The sequence below is a fragment of the Hylobates moloch genome, unplaced genomic scaffold, assembly GCF_009828535.3.
Source record: "Hylobates moloch isolate HMO894 unplaced genomic scaffold, HMol_V3 SCAFFOLD_6, whole genome shotgun sequence".
In the NCBI taxonomy this organism is placed as follows: Eukaryota; Metazoa; Chordata; class Mammalia; order Primates; family Hylobatidae; genus Hylobates; species Hylobates moloch.
In genome coordinates, this window is record NW_026652281.1 from 104,173,430 (window position 1) to 104,196,309 (window position 22,880).

At 45.5% G+C, this 22,880-nt stretch overlaps 1 protein-coding gene across 3 annotated transcripts in view; it reads left to right on the forward strand.

The window, feature by feature from the left end:
* The window catches only part of CDH3 (cadherin 3), a 163,934-nt gene that overhangs the window by 15,274 nt on the left and 125,780 nt on the right, over positions 1-22,880 (forward strand). Inside the window, exon 3 of one of the 3 annotated variants that reach the window (XM_058441136.1) lies at positions 5,749-5,873. The exons of the other annotated variants lie outside the window; for them this stretch is intronic. The gene's annotated coding sequence lies outside the window, so the exon portion shown is untranslated. The remainder of the gene's footprint in view (positions 1-5,748; positions 5,874-22,880) is intronic. 3 annotated transcript variants of the gene reach the window in all.

Consider the following 22,880-nt stretch of genomic DNA (forward strand, 5'->3'; position numbering starts at 1 on the left):
TCTCCTCTTGTGGCTGCCACTAGCCATCTGTGTCCCATGGCTGGGACATCCTGGACCAGGCCCCTCCTGCCTTCTGACCTTTGCCAGATGGCAGGAGACTGCCATCTCCCACCATGTGACCTACTGGACAAAGTGCGGATAAGTTGAACTGTATGAAATTGTCTAAGTGGGGAAACTCCAGGTCAATGTGTCTCCTTTTTCTGAAAAAAAAAAAAAAAAAAAAAAAAGGGATTTTCCTTCAGTTTCTTCTCCCCCTGAAACAAGGTCACAAAGAACAGAGATGCAATCTCATCTTCCTGTCTCCTTCCAACCCCTCCTCCCATCCTCTGGACCAGACGGCCTTGTGCAGGCAGGCTAGAGGGAGAATAATGAAACCTTGAGTGGGGAATACTCCCAATAACAGTGGTCGAGGTAATTAGGTCTGAATTTCCCACAGAAAATAAGCTGGCGAACATGTTGGAAAAAAAAAACCAAAATTATTCCTAAAAGCACCAAAGAGCTAAGGAGAGTAAAGAATTGGGGATCAAACTTTAGGAGAAGCAAGAAACAATTCCTGATCCCAGCACTCAAATCTGCTTTTGCCTGGAGGCATCTTGCTGATGAAAGACACACGTGGGCCGGGTGTGGTGCCTCACACCTATAATCCCAGCATTTTGGGAGGCTGAGTCAGGCAGATTCCTTTGAGCTCAGGAGTTTGAGACCAGCTTGGGCAACATGGTGAAACCCTGTCTCTAAAAAAAATACAAAAATTAGCTGGCATGGTGGCTCACACCTGCAGTCCCAGCTACTCGGTAGGCTGAGCCTGGAGAATTGCTTGAGCCAGGGAAGCAGAGGTTGCAGAGAGCAGAGATTGTGCCACTGGCATATGCCAGCCTGGGCCAAAGAGTGAGACCCTGTCTCAAAAAAAAAAAAAAAAAGAAAAAAAAGACACTGTGAAGCCCAGCTGTGACATTGGTGGACTTAATAATTATCCCATATTTGAACTAACACCCCAGATGAAGACACCCTCAGGAAAATGTTGAACTGGGGAAAACAAGCTGTGGTTTAGACAACTTAGGACTACTGACATAGGATTTTTCTCAGTCACTTTGCCTGTAGTGGCCTCTGTGGCCAGCAGTGTCCCCACCTGGGCCTCCCTTGGCCCCAGGCCTACCACAGTAGGCGCCTCATCCACTCAGCCCACCATGCCATGCCTGGCTTGTGCACTGGGATCCGCACTCAGCTTGTGGCTGAGACGGGCGTGCCCCAGCCTGCCTGTGTTACAGCTCATACCCGCATTTGACAGTTCCCAAGTTCTTGTCTCGCGTCCAAGAAGAATGAGGTTACGCTGACAACTGAAGAGTGAAGAGGGCAGAGAAGAATTTTATTGAATAACAGAACAGCTCTCAGTGGAGAGGGGATTTGAGGGTGGTCCCCCACCCAAAGTCAGGTTGTCTCTCTGTTGGCTGGGTCCAGGGCTTTTATAGGCTCAGAATGGGGAGTGTGTGCTGATTGGTTTGTGAGTATGCCAAAAAAAAAAAAAGGGGCTAAAACAAAGGCACTACTTAAAGGTGGGCACAACAGTGTAGAAAACCAATTAGGCAAGGGTAGGTATATGTAAAATAGATGAAGGGTAGGGATCACTCAGAGGAAAGCATACCAAATGGGAAGACAGTTTCTCAATCCGGTCTGTGGATTTACCGAGGATTTGTAACTAGGCATTAAACTGTCTTCAGCTTGAAGGTTGGGTTTCAATGGGGACCTGTTCCTGTCTGCCTAGGATTTGTCTGCCTCCTGCCACTATTGCTACCATCTGGGAGTAAGGGTGAAAGAAGACAGAAACTAGGCCGGTCACAGTGGCTTACGCTTGTAATCCCAGCACTTTGGGAGGCTGAGGCGGGCGGATCACGAGGTCAGGAGATCGAGACCATCCTGGCTAACACGGTGAAACCCCATCTCTACTGAAAATACAAAAAATTAGCCGGGCGTGATGGCGGACGCCTGTAGTCCCAGCTACTCGGAGAGGCTGAGGCAGGAGAATGGCGTGAACCTGGGAGGCGTAGCATGCAGTGAGCCGAGATCGCGCCATTGCACTCCAGCCTGGGTGACAGAGTGAGACTCCATCTCAAAAAAAAAAAAAAAAAAAAGAAGACAGAAGCTTCCAAGAAAGAATCCTGAGTGATGTCAGCAAGAATGCCTAAGTAAGGACCTCCAGAAGTTCCCTGCTCCATACAAGCAATGAAAATACTGACAAAACTGTGAGAATCAGATTTTTTTAAATTCTGGAACATTTATTCCAGCAAGCAGCAAATGTTCCCCTTGCAGCAAGCTAGGGAACATTTATATTTAAAAAAAAAAAAAAGATGCATTTCATTAAGAAGAGTGATCTTTGTGGCATTTAAACATGCTCTATTCCCATTTCCTTCTCCCCAGCTCCTCGGCATCCCTGAAAACCAACAGCCTGGCAACCACTGGAAGGAGCAGAATAGGTTTGGAGCAGCTTCAAAGCCCCATTCCCAGAGAATTGTCATTATTTGACCTGTATGGTGGTTTCCTGTAAGACTCTACTCACAAGATTTATCTTTATTTGACCTGACTCAGTGCAAACAGCCTTTTCCCCAGGGGTATCACTTGAAAATGATCAGGGCAATTGTTGAATGTCATTGCTACCTGAGGCAGTAGGTAACAATGCAAACAACAGGCTAACCAAAAAGCTTAAAAGGAAAAGCTGGGTAATAAGATGTCTGTAAGGAGCTTTGAAAAGCTCCAGCATATTCCTAGAAATCTAGAAGGCAATTCACATGCATAGGGCTGTGCAAGGGAAAAACCCAGAAAGTCACTAAGCTATCACTTATAGCTGACCTTGAGGCTCTATGCAAGCAGGAAGCAATGCCTAAGGCAGGGTAGTAAACTGCCTAGCTGAATGTGGAACGTGTGCCCCTAAAGACACAAGAGCCCTTTGCTCTTTGGAAAAGACCAGGAGACTTGGTTGTTCTAGGCATTTAAGGAAGTCTGTCTAATCAGCTGACCACTAGCTAACTGAGCACAGATTTCAGGGGCTACATAACAGAGAACACAGAGTTTAAGAATTTGTTCAGAAAAGTTACTAAATAAACAGCAGCAACAACAGCCAGCAACAACAGACTCTAGGAAGGGGAGGGGAATCTGATTTCCAGAGTTGCCACTTTATATTTTAAGTGTTCAACATTCAACAAAAAATTATGAGGCATGCAACACAACAGGAATATATGGCCCACCCACAGGGAGAAAAAAACAATCAATAGAAACTTTCTGAGGAAGCCTAAACAAGGCTTTACCTCAGCTACTTTAAGATATGTTTAAAGAACTAAATGAAACCATGTCCAGAGAACTAAAGGAAAATATGAGAACAATGTTTCACCAAATAGAAACTATCAGTAAAGAGGTAGAAATTATTTTTAATGACCAAATAGAAATTTGGGAATTCAAAAGTACATTAACTGAAATGAAAAATTCACTAGAGGGGTTCAGCAGCAGATTTGAGCAAGCAAAAGAAATATTCAGCAAACTCGAAGCTATGTCAATTGTGAGTTTCAGTCTGAGGAGCAGGATTTTAAAAGGAATGAAAAAAAGTAAACAGAGCCTCAGAGACCTGTGGGACACCATCAAGCATACCAACATATGTGTAACAGGAGTCCCAGAAAAGGAGAAGGGGAGGGAAAGGAGCAGAAATAATATTTGAAAAAAATAATGGCCAAAACTTACCAGATCAAAAAACTTATATCTAAGAACCTCAAAAAAACTCCAAGTAGGATAAACTCTTAAGAGGTCCACACCTAGACACATCATAATCAAATTAAATGATACACTGGAAAATACTGTTTAACACAAAAGAAAACAGGCCATATCAAAAAGACAAGACCTATAGATACAAATACCAAAATGGCGATATAAACTCTGCCTTACAAGTAAATACATCAAGTATAAATGGATTAAGCACAATCAAAAGGAATAGATTGGGCCAGGCACAGTGGCTCATGCCTGTAATCCCAGCACTTTGGGAGACTGAAGCTTAGGAGTTTGAGACCAGCCTGGCCAACATAGCAAAATCCCATCTCTATTAAAAATACAAAAGCTCGCTGGGTGTGATGGCGGGTGCCTGTAATCCCAGCTACTCAGGAGGATGAGGTAGGAGAATCACTTGAACCTGGGAGGCGCATATTGCAGTGAGTTGATATTGCACCACTGTGCACCAGCCTGGGCAACAGAGCAAGACTCCATCTCAAAAACAAACAAACAAACAAAAAAAGCCCGGGCGTGGTGGCTCACACCTGTAATCCCAGCACTTTGGGAGGCTGAGGCAAGCGGATCACAAGGTCAGGAAATCGAGACCATCCTGGCTAACATGGTGAAACCCTGTCTCTACTAAAAATACAAAAAATTAGCCAGGAGTGGTGGCAGGCACCTATAGTCCCAGCTACTCAGGAGGCTGAGGCAGGAGAATCGCGTGAACCCGGGAGGCGGGTAATCCCTGTAATCTGGGATTACAGGCATGAGCCACTGCGCCTGGCCAGCAGAATGGATTTAAAAACATGAATCGGGTCGGGCGTGGTGGCTCATGCCTGTAATCCCAGCACTTTGAGAGGCCGAGGTGGGCGGACCTGAGGTTAGGATCTCTACTAAAAATAAAAAAAATTAGCCAGGCGTGGTGGCACATGCCTGTAATGTAAGCTACTTGGGAGGCTGAGGCAGGAGAATTGCTTGAACCCAGGAGGTAGAGGTTGCAGTGAGCTAAGATCGTGCCACTGCATTCCAGCTTGCACAACAGAGTGAGACTCTGCCTCAAAAAAAAAAAAAAAATTTCAGCTAGTTGTTTCCTACAAGAGACACAAATTAAATTCAGAGGTACAAACTAGTTGAAAGTAAAAGGATGGGAAGAGATTTATACCACACAAATAGAAACCAAGAGAGAGCTGTGGTGCCTATACCAATGTCAGAACAAAAGAGACTTTAAGAGAAAAATTGTGCTGGGTTTGGTGGCTTCTGCCTGTAATCCCAACAGTTTGGGAGGCCAAGGCAGGAGGATCACTTGAGGTCAGGAGTTCCAGACCAGCCTGGGCAACACAGTGAGATCCCATTTCTTAAAAAAAAAAAATTTTTTTTACTTACTTGAGTGTGGTGGCGTGTGCCTGTAGTCTCAGCTACTCAGGAGGCTGAGTTGGGAAGAGTGCCTGAGCCCAGGAATTCGAGGTTGTGGTGAGCTATGATTATACCACTGCACTTCAGCCTAGGCAACAGAAGATGCTATCTCTAAAAAACAAGAGGAAACAAACATGTCCATGCAGACCTGTATATGAACATTTCTAGCAACTTTTTTTTGCAATAGTCAAAAACTGGAAACAACTCAAAGGTGCATCAGCAGGTGAATGGATAAACAAATCATGATGTATCCACACAATGGAATACTACACAGTAATAGGAAGGAATGAACTGTTAATACATACAACATGCATGAATTTCAAAATAATTATGCTAAGTGAATGACCCAAAAGGTTACATACTACATGATTTCATTTGTACAAAATTCTAGAAAATGTACCTTTATTGACAAAAAGCCAATCAGCAGTTGCCTAGGGCCAGGAGCAGAAGGAGAGATTGGCTGCAGAGGGACACAAGAAAATTCCTAGGGGTGACAGAAATGCTTGATAACTTGATTGTGGTGATTGCTTCATGAGTATTCACATCTATCTAACCTCACTGAATTATATATGCATATATTATTTTTTTCAGAGACAGAGTCTCGCTGTGTCGCCCAGGCTGGAGTGCAGTGGTGCGATCTCCACTCACCACAACCTCTACCTCCTGGGTTCAAGTGATTCTTGTTGCCTCAGCCTCTCCAGTAGCTGGGATTACAGGTATGCACCACCACACTCGGCTAATTTTTGTATTTTTACCATACAGTGTAAAAATGTATTTTTCACCATGTTGGCCAGGCTGGTCTCAAACCCCTAACCTCAAATGATTTGCCCGCTTCAGCCTTCCAAAGTGCTGGGATTACAGGTGTGAGCCACCACTCCCAGCCTGAATTGTATATTTTATTTGTTTATCTGTATTTTATTTTATTTATTTATTTATTTATTTTTGAGAAGGAGTTTCACTTTTATTGCCCAGGCTGGAGTGCAGTGGCGTAATCTCGGCCCAGCAAGGAAGCTGGACCAAAGGCAGAGAGAGAAATGGGGTGCCCATTTGCCACTCCTGGGAGTGCCTGGTCCCCAAAGGTGCTCGCTGGTGCCCCCTCCTTCATTACTGTCCAGAGGTTGCCAGGTCACAGGCATTTCCTGGCCCAGGGATTCGACTCTGGGGTGGGGCTGGGGGATGGAGGCAACTCCACTGACCCAAGGACCCAGCAACCCAACAGGACAATGGTGAGCTTCCCAAGAAGACTGCAGCCCTGGGGCCTTTCCATGGGACAAGAATGGCCTCCATGTTGGGGAACCTGAAAAGCCACAAAAGGGGGTGCGCTGCAGGACTCATTGAACCACCCTCCACCACTGAGATCCTCACAGGGGCCAGCAGGAAACCAGGCAGTGACCTCCGTGTCCCAATCCCCTCATCAACACCTGGAGACCAAGGAACACAGAAAAAGAGAGGTTAGAAGTAAAAAGCCAGAGTTGCCCAGCACTTTGGGAGGCTGAGGTGGCAGATCACTTGAGGTCAGGAGTTCAAGACCACCCTGGCCAATCTGGTGAATCCCTGTCTCTACTAAAAATAAAAAAAATTAGCTGGACGTGGTGGCACGTGCCTGTAGTCTCAGCTACTTGGAAGGCTGAGACACGTGAATAGCTCAAACCTGGGAGGTGGAGGTTGCAGTGAGCTGAGATCGCACCACTGCACTCCAGCCTGGGTAACAGAGCGAGTCTCTGTCTCAAAAAGAAAAAAAAAAAAAAAGCTGGAGTTGGAGAAAAGGGGACAGAGAGAGTGGGGAACCAAGAGGAGGGGCAGAAAGGGATGAAGAGAAAACAAGGGACAGATGTAGGGATGGGGAGAGGGGTAGAGGAGGACAGGGACAATGTAGGGGCAGAAAAATGCCCCAGGGGACCCCTCCTGGGAGCTCAAGGGTGCTTGGTTAAGGAGATCCTGCAGCTGTTGAGAGGGACAGTTTTGGTTCTTTTCCACTTTATATTCATTTTGTAACTTCACCACACAAACACTTTTGGGGAGGGAAGGGGGATGGAAAAACCCACCCCTAATTTTGTCCAGCCCATCTGGACACTGCCTGCTACCTGGTTCCTAGGACTTGTTACCCCAAGTAGAGATGTTGGGTGGATAACCCCATCCCCATGCCAGGCATTCTCTCCACTCATCAAACCAGAGTCTCCTTCTGCTCTTTGTTTTTTGTTTGTTTGTTTGTTTTGTTTTTTTGAGACATAGTCACTCTGTTGCTCAGGCTGGAGTGCAGCGGTGTGATCTCAGCTCACTGCAACCTCCACCTCCCCGGTTCAAGCGATTCTTGTGCCTCAGCCTCCCCAGTAGCTGGGACTACAGGCACCTGCTGCCACGCCCAGCTAATTTGTATTTTTAGTAGAGATGGGCTTTCACCATGTTGGCCAAGCCGGTCTTGAACTCCCAGCTCATGTGATCTGCCTGCTTCAGCCTTCTGCAGTGCCAAGATTACAGGCGTGAGCCACCACGCCTGGCCCTCTTGCTGTTATTTCTGAAATTATAAGTCGATGTTGTTATGGTTAGAGAAGTATAAATTCATTTTTTAAACACACTGAATTCCTAAGAGGTTTGGTCATTGTGCAGTACAGTGGTTCTCGAAATTGAGCATTTATCAGAATCAGTTGGAAAGCTGGTTAAAACACAGACACCGGGCTGGGTGTGATGCTCATGCCTGAGATCCCAGCCCTTTGGGAGGCCAACGCGTGAGAATCACTTGAAGCCAAGAGTTTGAGACCAGCCTGCACAACAAAGCAAGACCCCGGTCTCAACAAAAAATAAATAAGTACAATAAAAAACACAGGCTCCAGCCTATTTTCTGATCCAGCATGTCTGGGCTGGCTACTGCGTGTGCAATTCTGAAAAGTTCCCACATGATGTTGATACTGCTGGCCCAGGGACTACATTTTGAGAACCAATGATATAGATAATAAAAAAATGCAACTACTGGCTGGGCACACTGGCTCACGCCTGTAATCCCAGCACTATGGGAGGCCGAGGCGGGACTGAGGCCAGGAGTTCAAGACCAGCCGGGGCAACATGACAAAATGCCATCTCTACAAAAAAATACAAAAATTAGCTGGGCATGTTGGTACCTCCCTGTAGTCCCAGCTGCTCAGGAGGCTGAGGTGGGAGGATCACCCTAAAGGTTGAGGCTGCAGTGCACCGTGATCACACCACTGCACTCCAGCCTGGGCAACAGAGTGAGACTCTGTCTCAATAAAAACAAAACATACAACTACTTTTGCAGGATGCTTGTTTTACTGTTGTGTTGTTTTGGATCTAACACGCCCTCCAGTTTATTCACTCTTGGCCAGTTTTTCCAGCCATATCTTTTCCTCGAATATGTCCAGACAATATTTCATGGAGGATGTAGATCAAAATATTAACAAGGATGATAAGATGAAAATGATAAAACCTTGTGCTTTTCATTTTCCTACACATTTTTCTGCATGTATCTTATATGACTACATAAGGTAGGTAAGCTAAAAAAAAAATTAAAGTGTGTGTTTGCAGTGGGGCAGAGGCAGTGCCCTGCTGGTGCTGAGCTCAGTCACAGTAAGGCTGTAGACGGAGCCCCACTGGGAAGGCTGCTTCTCCCTGGGGTTTTGCCCACCCAGATAAGGAAGGAGTGAGTCTCTGATGATGGTTAGCAGGCCCAAGTCTGAGGCCTCCCAAAGAAACATGGTGCAGCAGTGGGCCTGAGAGGTACAGAAGAGAGGGGGTGGCCTAACAAGAGCCATGTGGATGGACTTCCTCTGACCCAGGAGGGGACTGAGTACCTGGCGCTGCCACAAGGTGCTCTGCATGAGGCCAGAGGCTTGAAGTGGGAGGAGGTGATTGCAAGTGGTAGCTAACTGGCATTCTCTGAAAGTCAGATTGAATCACTAGATTCTGTTTATGAAGAGTAGGACTTTAAATACAGTTTTTAAAAGCTACCCCTTTTCTTAATTTCTCAGGAAAATGGCAGCTCCTTCTTTTGTTGTCAAAATAAATATTCAGCCAAGCCTTAAATTAGGACTTACCGGTGTGTTACTTCTGCTGGTGGATTGCAGTGAAAGGGTGTTTATTCACTTAAGCCGTCACTCCTCCTCTCCCCCAGAAGTAGTCAGCTGTTCACGTTTACTTTTATTTCTAAATTATCTTAAACCATTCCATTCTCCACATTAAGGATCTTATTTCCAGTAACACCTTTGTAATTACATTAGGTTTGCTCGTTGCATTTTTCATTTTTCAATTCAGTAGCATTGTTTGTCGTCTTTCTCCCTCCCTGCACGCTGAGGTCTTAGTTCAGGGTCTTGCACTTAGTATGTGTTCAATAAACATTTATAAATGGAATAAACAGACAATCCCAGCGTTGCTCAATACTTTTCCAGTCAATACTCTTTGCTCTCTGAGTGACCTGGGACAAAACTTTCTTTTTTTAGAGACAGGGTCTCACTCTTGTCACCCAGGCTGGGGTGCAGTGGCGTAATCACTGCTCACTGCAGCCTCGACCTCCCCAGGCTCAAGTGATTCTCCTAGCTCAGCCTCCCAAGTAGCTGGGACTGCAGTTACTGCCACCACTCCTGGCTAATTTTTTATTTTTTATAGAGACGAGGGTTTCACTATATTGCCCAGGTTGGTCTCAAACTCTTGGGCTCAAGCCATCCTTCTGCCTCAGCCCCTAAATAGCTAGGACTATAGATGTGAGCCACCATGTCCAGCAAATTTCTTAAGCTCTCTGTACTTAAGTTTCCTCAACGGTAAAATGGCCATATTAATAGAACCTAACCTGTAGGGCTGTTGCGGATTAAATGGGTTAATATGTTGCACTATGTGTGGCCCATGGTCAGCACTATAGATGTGTATTGCTATTATTTTGTTATCGTCATCACATGTGGAAAGTAAAAAACAACAACAACAACAAAAAAAAAACAGGTGTACTGTCGTGGGCCATACATTGGACCTGGAGTTAGAAGGTGCAACTCTAGCTGTGCAGTCTTTGCTAGTTAAAAACACAGGCCCCAGGCCAGGTGAGGTGGCTCATACCTGGGATCCCAGGACTTTGGGAGGCCAAGGCAGGAGGATCGGATCCCTTGAGGCCAGGAGTTCAAGACCAGCCTGGGCAATCTGCATTCCCTTTCTGAGCCTGAGTTTTTCTGTAAAATGAGGGCTACCATAATCTCACCTATTAAAGCTGATGTGAAGATTAAGTGAGTTAATAGCTACAGAGCACCTGCACCTGCACCGTGCTCAGCTCATAGTAGTTGCTTTTTACAATGTGCTAACCCAAGGTGAACAGGCTAGGATTGTGGGGGTGCTGGCCTGCCAGGAGTTCTCCCGGGAGCCTCCAGGAGCGAGGGTTGCAGGACCCCTTCCGCCTCCCTGCCGGGCGCCGCGTGCTTGCCTGGTGGCCACCGGGGGGCGGTGACGCACCGTGAAGGGCTCCTAGGACTGCAGCGCTCGGAGCCGCCCCGGCCTCACGGAGCCTGCAAGAGGCGAGCTTGTCTGTCTTCCTCTCCTTTTCTTCCTTCTTTTCTCCCTTCCCTCCTTTAAACGACGCTAGAATTTCTCCTTCTCTGATGAGATACCTGCTCTTGGCGACGTCCATCCACAGGTTACAGGTCCTGTACGCGAGAGGAAGAGATATGGGGCACCCGGCGACAGCAGGGATCAGGTTGAGCGTCAGAAATAATGAGACCTGGCCGGGCGCGCTGGCTTACGCCTGTAATCCTAACACTTTGGGAGGCCAAGGCGGGTGGATCACCTGAGGTCAGGAGTTTGAGACCAGCCTGGCCAACATGGCGAAACCCTGTCTTTACCAAAAATACAAAAATTAGCCGGGCGTGGTGGCAGGCAGGTATAATCCCAGCTACTCAGCAGGCTGAGGCAGGAGAATCACCACTTCACTCCGCACTGGCCGAAAGAGCAAAACTCCAAGTCTAAATAAATTAATTAAATAAATAAATGAAACAACGAGACCCGCAAATCCACACATCCGAGGGGCCCGTGGTGGGATGCAGGAGCAGCCAGCATCTCCACAAGCAAAGCGTTAGTTTTTCCTCGCAACTATTTTGAAAAACTTCATACCCACAGAAACGCTTTAAAATCGCACAATCAACAAACACCCTTAGTTCTCCCATTTGGATTCATCAATTGTCGACACATTTTGCCACGCATTTCAGATATGTATTTTTATTTTCTTGACTGCACCATTTGAGAGTTACTTGGAGACATCCTGACACTTCGCCCCTGAATACTTCAGCCTGTATCTCTGTAGGCAGCCGCAATGCCAGTATCACACTTAAAAAGCTCAACCTTGATATAATGCTATTATCTCACCGATACATACTCAAATGTCCCGTTGTCTCATTTATATCCTGCGTACCTGTGGTTGTATTTGTGATCCAAGATCCAATCAATGTTCACATCATCTTTTCTTTCATGACATTTTTAAAGAATACAGGCAGTTGTCTTGTAAAAGGTCCCACAATTGGAATTTTTTATTTCCAATTTTTTATTTCCAACTGTTTATTATTCATGGTTATATTCAGGCAAGTCGCTTTTGGTAACCATATTACATAGGCCTTGTATCTATTTCCCATTATATCATATCAGGAGGCCCATTGTATAGGTTTGTGCTATTTTGTGACACTAAGTTTGATCACTGGGCTATCTGTGACAGTTACCTGTCCTTCCTTCTCTCCAACCCCCCCACCCAAAAAAAAAAAAAAAAAATCTGACATCAAAAGAAGCAACAAGCGGCCGGGCGCGGTGGCTCACGCTTGTAATCCCAGCACTTTGGGAGGCCGAGGGGCGAAGGAGGCGGATCCCCCGAGGTGGGGAGATCGAGACCACACGGTGAAACCCCAAGTCTCTACTAAAAATACAAAAAATTAGCCGGGCGCGTGGTCAGGCGGAGAGGCCACTGTGGTGCCAGCTGCATCGGAGAGGCTGTGAGGGGAGGCAGGAGAATGGCGTGGACCTTGGGAGGCGGGAGCTTACACCGGTGAGCCGAGATTGTGCGCCTACTGCACGCCAGGCGGGGCGACAGAGCGAGACTCAGATCTCAAAAAAAAAAAAAAAAAAAAAAAAAAAAAAAGAAGCAACAAGCTACGTCTAAGATGTGGGACACATAGCCCAATAAACCCAGGGTCACCCAGGCCTCCCTGCTGCCTTTCAAAAACCTGGGCACGTTCCTGCCACAGGAACTTTGCACTTGCTGTTCCTGCCACAGGAACTTTGCACTTGCTGTTCCTGACACACGTAATGTTCCCCATGAAGAGCATGGTTTCCTCCCTCATCCTCAAGTCTTTGTTCAAATATCAGCTTTTCAGCAAGACCTTCATTAACTAGCCTAGCCCCCAATATGGTTTGGCTGTGTCCCTACCCAAATCTCATCTTGAATTGTAGCTGCCATAATTTCCATGTGTTATGGGAGGGACCATGTGGGAGATAATTGAATCATGGGGGCAGTTTCCCCCATACTATTCTTGTGGTAGTGAATAAGTCTGACGAGATCTGATGGTTTTATAAGGGGTTTCCCTTTTTGTTGGCTCTCATTCTCTCTCTTCCCTGCCGCCATGTAAGACATGGCTTTCACCTTCCACCATGATTGTGAGGCCTCCCCAGCCACGAGGAACTGTGAGTCCATTAAACCTCTTTTTCTTTATAAATTACCCAGTCTCGGGTATATCTTTATCAGCAGCATGAAAACGGACTAATACACCCCCTTACCCTGCTCTACTTTTTCCCCATAGCAATTATCACCTCCTGACATGTCGTATAATTGACTTATTATATTTGCTGTCTGTCTCCCTCTGGTGGTGTGTAAACTCTGTCAGCATAGGGATTTTTCGCTGTTCTATTCACTGCTGTGTTCACTTACAGAATTGCTTTTCACTGGGCTGGCTCCTCTCCCACTTTCAGGTGTCAGTTCAAATGTAAGTCTTCCCTGACTACCCCTTATAACACAGTAACTTTCTATCTGTTCACCCCATTTTAGTGTATCTATCTTATTTACTGTTTGTTTACTGCCTAATGTCTTTGTTTGTTTGCTTGTTTTGAGACAGGGTCTCTGTCACCCAGGCTGGAGTGCAGTGATGCAATCATGGCTAACTGCAGCCTCCACTTCCCAGGCTCAAGTGATCCTCCCACTTCAGCCTCCTAAGTGGCTGGGTCTACAGGCATGAGATACCAAGCATGGGCTGTCTACTGTCTTATCTCACTGCTCCCACCCCTCATGAAGACAAGGGCTTTGCCTGCTTTGTTCACTGCTGTATCCCCAGTACTGGCACATAGTAGGTCCTCGATAAGTATTTGCCGAATGAATGAATGACTTCACAGGGAGGTATAACAGTTAAAAACATGCCATTCAACTCACTTCTCTGGGCATCTTGATATAACAGTTCAGTTCCTACCTGGCGGAGCTGATGAGGGTTAAAAAAGCTAAGTGAAAGAAGTGACAAGGCCTAGAGTCATAGGATATATTAATATTTTTAAAGAGAGTTTTGATTCTCCCACCAACAGTCTAGAACTGGGGGCGTTCACAGGGCTCTGGGATATAAGAGCCCTTTGTCTCCAGAGAGGGCAGAAGGCTGGCAGGAGGGGTGAGCAATCCACCAGCACTGCCATTTGGGTAATAATTAAGCATTTTCTTTTTCTTTTTATCTTTTCTTTTTTTTTTTGAAACTAAGTCTCACTTTGTCGCCCAGGCTGGAGTGCAGTGGCATGATCTCGGCTCACTGCAACCTCCGCCTCCTGGGTTCAAGAAATTCTCCTGCCTCAGCCACCCAAGTAGCTGGGATTACAGGCGTGTGCCACTATGCCCAGCTAATTTTTTTTGTATTTTTAGTAGAGATGGGGTTTCGCCATGTTGGCCAGGCTGGTCTTGAACTCCTGACCTCAAGTGACCCACCTGCTTTGGACTGCCGAAGTGCTGGGATTACAGGCGTGAGACGCCATGCCCAGGGGGAACTGTAAATTAAAACAACAATGAGTTGAGGCACCCGGCCTTCAACTGTCATGTTATGAGGACACTCAAGTAGCCCTATGAAGAGGTCTAAGAGGAACGAGGCCTTCTGCAAACAGCTAGCACCAACTTGCCAGCCATGTAAGTGAACCATCTTGAAAGTGATTCTGCAGCTCCAGTAAAGCCTTCAGATGATTGCAGCCCCAACAACATCTTTTTTTTTTTTTTTTTTTTTTGAGACGGAGACTTGCTCTGTCGCCCAGGCTGGAGTGCAGTGGCGCGATCTCCACTTACTGCAAACTCCGCCTCCTGGGTTCACGCCATTCTCCTGCCTCAGCCTCCTGAGTAGCTGGGACTACAGGTGCCTGCCACCACACCCGGCTAATTTTTTTGTATTTTTAGTAGAGACAGGATTTCATCCTGTTAGCCAGGATGGTCTCGATCTCCTGACCTCGTGATCCAGCTGCCTCGGCCTCCCAAAGTGCTGAGATTACAGGCATGAGCCACTGTGCCCGGCCTCCAGCAACATCTTAACCACAACCTTGTCAGAGACCCCAAGCCAAAACCACTCAGTCAAGCCACTTGCAAATTTTTGATCCATAGGAACTATGTGAGATAATAAATGTCTATTTTTAAGCCATTACCTTTTGGGATCATTTGTTATGCAGCAACAAATCACTGTTATATTTGCTTTTTTCATTCAGCTTATAGATTCTATCCAGGTTTCTCTGTGTTTGTTTAGTTCAGAAGTCATCAGAGTTTTACTATAAAGGGCTAGATAGTAGTAGATATTTCAAGCTAAAATTTGAATTCATGTAATTTTCATGGTCACAAGGTATCCTTTTGATTTTTCTTCAACCAGGTTCTAGTGATCTAGTATACAGCATGGTGATAGTTAATATATATTTCAAAAAAGCTAAAAGTATAGATCTTAAACGTTCTCATCACAAAGAAACAGTAAGTATATGAGGTGATAAGTATGTTAATTAGCCTGGTTTGATCATTCCATAATGTATATAGGTACTGAAACATCATTTCATACCCCATAGATATATACAATTATTATTTGTCAGTTAAAAATAAAACTTAATGGCCCCACACAGTGGTGCATGCCTGTAATCCCTACTCTTTGGGAAACCAAGGCAGGCAGATAACTTGCGCCCAGGAGTTTGAGAACAGCCTGGGCAATATGGCAAAACCCTACCTCTAATAAAATAAATAAATAAAATAGGCCGGGTGCGGTGGCTCACACCTATAATCCCAAAACTTTGGGAGGCCGAGGCGGGCAAATCGCTTGAGTTCAAGACCAGCCGGGCCAACTTGTGAAACCCCATCTCTACTAAAAATACAAAAATTAACTGGATGTGGTGGCAGGCACCTGTAATCCCAGCTACCTGGGAGGCTGAGACAGGATAATCACTTGAACCTGGGAGGTGGAGGTTGCAGTGAGCCGAGATCAGACCACTGCACTCCAGCTTGGGTGAAGAAAAAAACTCTTTCAAAAAAAAAAAAAAAGAAAGGAAGAAAGAAAGAAATGAAAACATGTGTCTACATAAAAACTTCATAGCAGCACTATTCATAGTAGCCCCAAAATAGGAAAAAAAAACACAAACGTCTATCATCTGATGAATGGATACATAAAATGTGGCATACCCATACAATGGAATATTATTCAACTATAAAAAGGAATTAAATGTTTATATATGCTACAAAATGGACAAGACTTGCAAGCATTATCCTAAATGAAAAAAGTCAGTCAAAAGACAACACATTACATGATTTCATTTCTATGAAATGTCCAGAATAAGCACATCTATAGAGATAGAAAGTAGATGAGTACTTGCCTGGGGCTCAGAGGCCTGAGAAGACTGGAGGGTGAGAGCTCCTGAGTAGGGTTTTGGCCAGGCGCAGCTCACGCCTGTAATTGCAGCATTTTGGGAGGCTGAGGCAGAGGATCCCTTGAATTCAGGAGTTCAAGACCAATCTAGGCAACACAATTAGACTCCATCTCTAAAAAATAAAATAAAATAAATTAAGAGTATGGTTTTGTTTTTAGTTTTAGTTTTTTTGTTTGTTTTTTTGAGTTGTCTTGCTCTGTCGCCCGAGTTAGAGTACAGGGGTAGGATCATGGCTCACTGCAGCCTCAAACTCCCGGGCTCAAGCAATCCTCCTGCCTCAGCCTCATGAATAGCTGGGACTACAGGTTTGTGTCACCACACCCAGCTAAGGTTTTTTTTGGGGTTTTCTTGTTTTTAATGTTGCCTACGCCGGTCTTGAACTCCCAAACTTAAGCAATCCTCCCTCATCGCTGAGACTACAGGCAGGAGCCATTGCTCCTGGCAACAGTACAGATTTCTTCTTGGGATGATGAAAATGTTCTAAAACTGATCGTGATCATGGTTGTGCAACTCTGTGAATAGACTAAAACCTGCTGAAGCATGCATTTAAAAAGGGCGAATCGTGTGGTATGTGAATTACATCTCGATAAAGACATTTTAAAAAACAAGGGAAGGTTTGCCACAGTTTGTTCATCACTGACAGCACCGTAGTTGCTTAGCCTTTTTCAAAGCACCTTTCCTAGAACTGTTGCAACCAGCCAAGCATTAACTCCTTACATAGCTGAGCAAGACAAGGCTCAAAGGAGGAACTAATTTGCCCAAGGTCACAGGTGACCAATGTGAGGTGTGAGCAGAATGCAGGTCTTTGGACTTCATGTCCAGTGCTCAGCCCAGCACAGACTTTCTAAGAGTTACATCCAGAGATTGGGTAATCATGCCCTCAAACCTCCAGGGCAGAGAAGATGACAGGAGGGGACCAGTCCCTCTACCTGTCCCACCTGCTGCCTCTGCCACACCCACCAGCGATTCGGATGCCAGCTTTCTCCTCCTCGCCCCATGCTCCCCACCTTCCTTTTCTCTCCCTTCCTTCCTTCCCAGCACTGCTAAACAAAGCTGTCACTCCCTGTGTCTTGCTTAGCAGTGCTAGGAAGGAAAGGAAGAAAAGGACTGGGAGCCTTTTCCAGAAATTTAGTCCACATGACATATATGGGAAAGGGTTCAGACAGGGTGAGTAATCAATCCAAGGCCACACTGCTGGCAATTTGACCTTGATTTCCTTAATATCTTTGAGAATGAAAGGAGAGGGGTTTGGGGCCGGAGTAGGGCTTGAGGTGAGCAAAACCCCATCCCATTCCTGATTCTTTTCTCATAGCGTCCCCCTCCACAGCTTCCCCCAACTTTCATATATCTAAAGCCGCTACTGCGAAGGTGACTGGGGTAGATCTCTTAAAATTAATTGCAGAAAAACCAGAAAAATACAGATAAAGAAAATATCTTTTTTTTTTTTTGAGACGGAGTCTCGCTCTGTCACCCAGGCGGGAGTGCAGTGGCGTGATCTCAGCTCACTGCATGAGACTACAGGCCCCGCCATCATCTAATTTTTTTTTTTTGGTTTTTTAGTAGAGACGGGGTTTCACGTTTAGCCAGGATGGTCGCGCCTGCCTACGGCCTCCCAAAGTACTGGGATTACAAGCATGAGCCACCAGGCCCGGCCGAAAATATCTTTATATTTGGTCTTAAACTCCTGACCTCAGGCAATCTGCCCAGCTTGGCCTCCCAAAGTGCTGGGATTACAAGCATGAGCCACCGCACCTGGCCATTTCTTTTTTTTTTTTTTTTTTTTTTTTTTTTGAGGCAGAGTCTGTCTCAGGCTGTCTGTTGCCCAGGCTGGAGTGCAATGGCGCAATCTTGGCTCACTGCAACCTCCGCCGCCTGAGTTTAAGCGATTGTCCTGTCTCAGCCTCCGGAGTAGCTGGGACTACAGGCGCGTGCCACCACACCCGGCTAATTTTTTTGTATTTTTAGTAGAGATAGGGTTTCAGTGTGTTAGCCAGGATGGTCTTGATCTCCTGACCTCGTGATCCGCCCGCCTTGGCCTCCCAAAGTGTTGGAATTACAGGCGTGAGCCACCACGCCCGGCCAAGGCCATTTCTTTTAGGTATATATTTAGGAATGAAAATTCTGGGTCGAACAGTAATTATGTTTAACATTTTGAGGGTACACCTGTTTTTACACATTCCAGGAGCTAAAAATGGTTTTTACATTTTTAAATGGTTGGGGAAAAAAAAGCAAAAGGAGAACAATATTTTGTGACACATGAAAATCACATAGAATTCAAATGTCAATGTACACCAAGCTTCATTGGATGGCTGAATTCATTCGCTGATGGATTATCTATGGACACTTTTGCACTACAGTGGCAGAGCTGGGTAGTGTGACAGAGACCATATGTCCTGCAAAGCCCAAAATATGTACTATCTGGCCTTTGATAGAAAAGGCTTACCAGGCCGGGCACGGTGGCTCACACCTGTAATCCCAGCACTTTTGGGAGGCTGAGGCGGGTAGATCACCTGAGGTCAGGAGTTCGAGACCAGCCTGGCCAACATGGTGAAACCCTGCCTCTACTAAAAATACAAAAATTAGCCAGGCATGGTGGCACGTGCCTATAATCCCAGTTACTCGGGAGGCTGAGGAAGGAGAATCGCTTGAACCCAGGATGGGGAGGTTGCAGTGACCCTAAATCATGCCACTGCACTCCAGCCTGGGTGACAGAGCAAGACTCCGTCTCAAAAAAAAAAAAAAGAGAGAAATGATAGCTGGCCAGGCATGGTGACTCATGCCTGTAATCCCAGCACTTTGGGAGGCCAAAGCAGGTGAACTGCTTGAGCTGGAGTTGGAAACCAGCCTGGGGAACATAGCAAAAACCATCTCTACAAAAATTTAAAAAAAAATTAGTTAGGCATGATAGTGTGCACCTGTAGTCCCAGCTCACACCTCACACTGGGGAGGCTGAGGCAGGAGGATAGGTTGAGCCTGGGAGGCAGAGGTTGCAATGAGCTGAGACTATGCCACTGCACTCCAGCCTGGGCATTAAGCAAGACCCTATCTCAAAAAAATTACAAACAAACAAAAAAAACGAAAAAATGAGAGCTCACATCTGGCCCCATTTTCTGCACCGAGAAACTGAGTCCTGTGGGGGCTGCTCAGGCTCATGCAAACTTGAGGGGAATTGAGAGCTTAGCTTTCTTCTCCTAGGCAGCCTCCTCTTTCCCAGTTAAGAAGACCTGGCCATGAATAATTCACGGCTGGCATTTGCAGAACTCTCCTTCTTGTCAGAGCACTTTGATTATCATTAATTTGTCAGAACCTGGCTCCACTGTTGCCCAATAAAACAAAAACAGAAGTGGCTTTGATGCTCTGAGAGCTTCCATCTCCACACCAAGACTTTGACCGGCAGATTCCTCCTCTCTGCCCATTGTCCCATCACCTCTCAAAGCCTGAAAGCCTATTGTTTTGGCTCAAAAGTCAGGCTTCCCACAGGAAATGAGGCAGTCTCAGACTTGAAGCCCCAACCCTTATAGCTGGTGTCCTCTCCTCTCTGCCGTCATTGTCCTCGTCTGAAAGATTACAGCAATGATGCCTATCTCTGGGGTTGTTATGAAGATTATTGTTGTGAGTTTATGTTTATAAAAGTGTCCTAAGCTAAGCGTGGTGACTCACACCTGTAATCCTAACACTTTGGGAGGCCAAGGTGGTCTTGAGCCCAGGAGTTCAAGACCAGCCTGGGTAACATAGTGAGACCTCATCTTTACAAAAAATTAGCTGGGTGTGGTGGCTTCTACCTGTGGTCCCAGCTACTGGGGAGGCTGAGCCCTGGAGACTGAGGCTGCAGCGAGCTATGATTGAGCCACTGAACTCCAGCCTGGGTACACAGTGAGACTCTGTCTCAAAAAAAAAAAAAAAAAAAAAAAAGGTGTTCTGAAGAGAACTCTCATACACTGCTTATGGGAATACAAAATGGTGTAGATGCTTTGGAAATCATTCTGGCAGTTCTCCACATGGTTAAGGATACCGTACGACCCAGCAATTCCACACCTAGGTATCTACCCAAGAGAAATGAAACGTGTCCACACAGAAACTTGTACACAAGTGTTCACAGCAACATTATTCATAACAGCCAAAAAGTCGAAACAACCCATATGCCCCTCAACTAATGAATGGACAAATATTAATAAAACATGTAGATCTATACAATGGAATATCGTTTGGCCATAAAAAGTAATGAAGCACTGATCCATGCTAGGACATGGATGAACCTTGGAAACATTAAGAAAAAGAAGCCAAGGCCGGGCGCGGTGGCTCACGCCTGTAATCCCAGCACTTTGGGAGGCCGAAGAGGGAGATCACGAGGTCAGGCGATCGAGACCATCCTGGCTAACACGGTGAAACCCTGTCTCTACTAAAAATACAAAATTAGCCAGGCGTGGTGGTGTGCGCCTATAGTCCGGGCTACTCGGGAGGCTGAGGCAGGAGAATGGCGTGAACCCAGGAGGTGGAGGTTGCAGTGAACCGAGATCAGGCCACTGCACTCCAGCCTGGGTGACAGAGCAACACTCCGTCTCAAAAAAAAAAGAAAAAGAAGCCAGCGGGTGTGGTGGGTCATGGCTGTAATCTCAGCAGTTTAGGAGGCTGAGGTGGGAGGATTGCTTGAACCCAGGAGTTTGAGACCAACCTGGGCAACACAGCAAGACCTCATCTCAAAAAAAAGAAAAAAAAAGAGAAGCCAAACACAAAAGGCCACTAATTATATGATTCTTACTTACATAAAATGTTCAGAATAAGCAAATCCATAGAAACAGAATATAAATTAGTGGTTCCCTTGGGCTGAGGAGGCAATGGAAAGTAACTGTAAATGGACACAAAGCTTTTTTGGGGGATGATGGAAATTTATTTAAATTAGCTTTTATGTTTTAATTAAAAGTATAGTTAATAAATGTGGATCTGATGCAGGAATAAACACACAAATTACTGGGAAAAAATAGAAATACTTAAACATGTCCTATTACATATGACCTCAGTAGGGTATATAGGAAACATCACAAAGCAATGGAAAACATGGACATTCAGTAAATTGACTGGAGAGAAAACATATATATATACACATACATATATATTCTCATTTCTTCCCTCAACAATAAAATAATATAAAAGTATTGAAGAGTAAAATGTACATGGAAACAAAGAGGAGGAATATATGTAATATTTTATTTGTTAAATTGGTGGGTACCTTCTTTATCCTTTATATATTTTGATTATCCTAGCTTTTTATAATAAATGTTGTTTTTTTTACCTTATTTTGTTTTGTATTTGGTAGAGACAGGGTCTTGCTATGTTGTCCAGGCTGGTCTTGAACTCCTGGGCTCCTCCCGCCTTGGCCTACCAAAGTGCTGGGATTATAGGCATGAGCCACCACACTTGGCCTGATCCTAATTTTAAAAAATATGTGTGTATACATTTGCATAGGAAAAAATAATGGAAGGAACCTAAATTGAGGAACATTTTACAAAATAACGAGCCCATATCAATGTCAAGGTCAAGAAAGACAAAGGAAGGCTGGCAAGCTATTTCAGTTTAAAGAAGGCATAAGAGCTATGACAATTAAGTGCAACAATGCAGGATCCTGGATTCGATCCTGAACTGGGAAAAACATATATACACTGGTAATTGATTAATTTAAATACAGGCTATAGATTCGATAATAGTATTGTTGCAATGTTAAATGTCCTGAGTTTGGTGGGATGTGGTGGCTCACGCCTGTAATCCCAGCACTTTGGGAGGCAGAGGCAGGCAGATCACCAGAGGTCGGGAGTTCAAGACTAGCCTGACCAACATGGTGAAACCCCGTCTTTACTAAAAATACAAAATTAGCTAGGCGTGGTGATGCATGCCTGTAATCTCAGCTACTTGGGAGGCTGAGGCAGGAGAATTGCTTGAACCCGGGAGGCGGAGGTTGTGGTGAGCCGAGATCACGACATTGCACTACAGCCTGGGCAACAAGAGCGAAACTCTATCTCAAAATAATAATAATTTTAAAAGTCCCTTGCAGCCGGGCGCAGTGGCTCACACCCGTAATCCCAGCACTTTGGGAGGCCGAGGCGGGCAGATCACAAGGTCAGGAAATTGAGACCATCCTGGCTAACACAGTGAAACCCCGTCTCTACTAAAAATACAAAAAATTAGCCGGGCGTGGTGGCGGGCTCTTGTAGTCCCAGCTACTTGGGAGGCTGAGGCAGGAGAATGGCGTGAACCCAGGAGGCAGAGCTTGCAGTGAGCCGAGATTGTGCCACTGCACGCCAGCCTGGGCGACAGAGCGAGACTCCGTCTCAAAAAAAAAAAAAGTCCCGGGTTTCACATATAACTGTGGTTATATATGGGAATGTCTTTGTTTTTAGGAACTACATACTGGAATATTTAGGGCATGATGTCTCTAATTTAATCTCAAATGGTTCAGAAAAATACATATACATACACATATACACGGATAGATCCATATATAGGTAAATATTTATATATTGTCTTAGTCTGTTTTCATACTGCTATAAAGAACTGCCCAGGCTGGGTGTGGTGGCTCATGCCTGTAATCCCAGCACTTTGGGAGGCCAAGGCAGATGGATCACGTGGTCAAGAGTTCAAGACCAGCCTAGTCAAGAGGGTGAAACCCTGTCTCTACTAAATATACAAAAATTAGCCGGGTGTGGCAATCCCAGCTACTGGGGAGGCTGAGGCAGAGAATTGCTTGAACTCAGGAGGTGGAGGTAGCTGTGAGCTGAGATGGTACTATTGCACTCTAGCCTGGGCAACAAGAGTGAACCGTGTCTCAAAAAAAAAAAAAAAAAGAACTCCCCAAGACT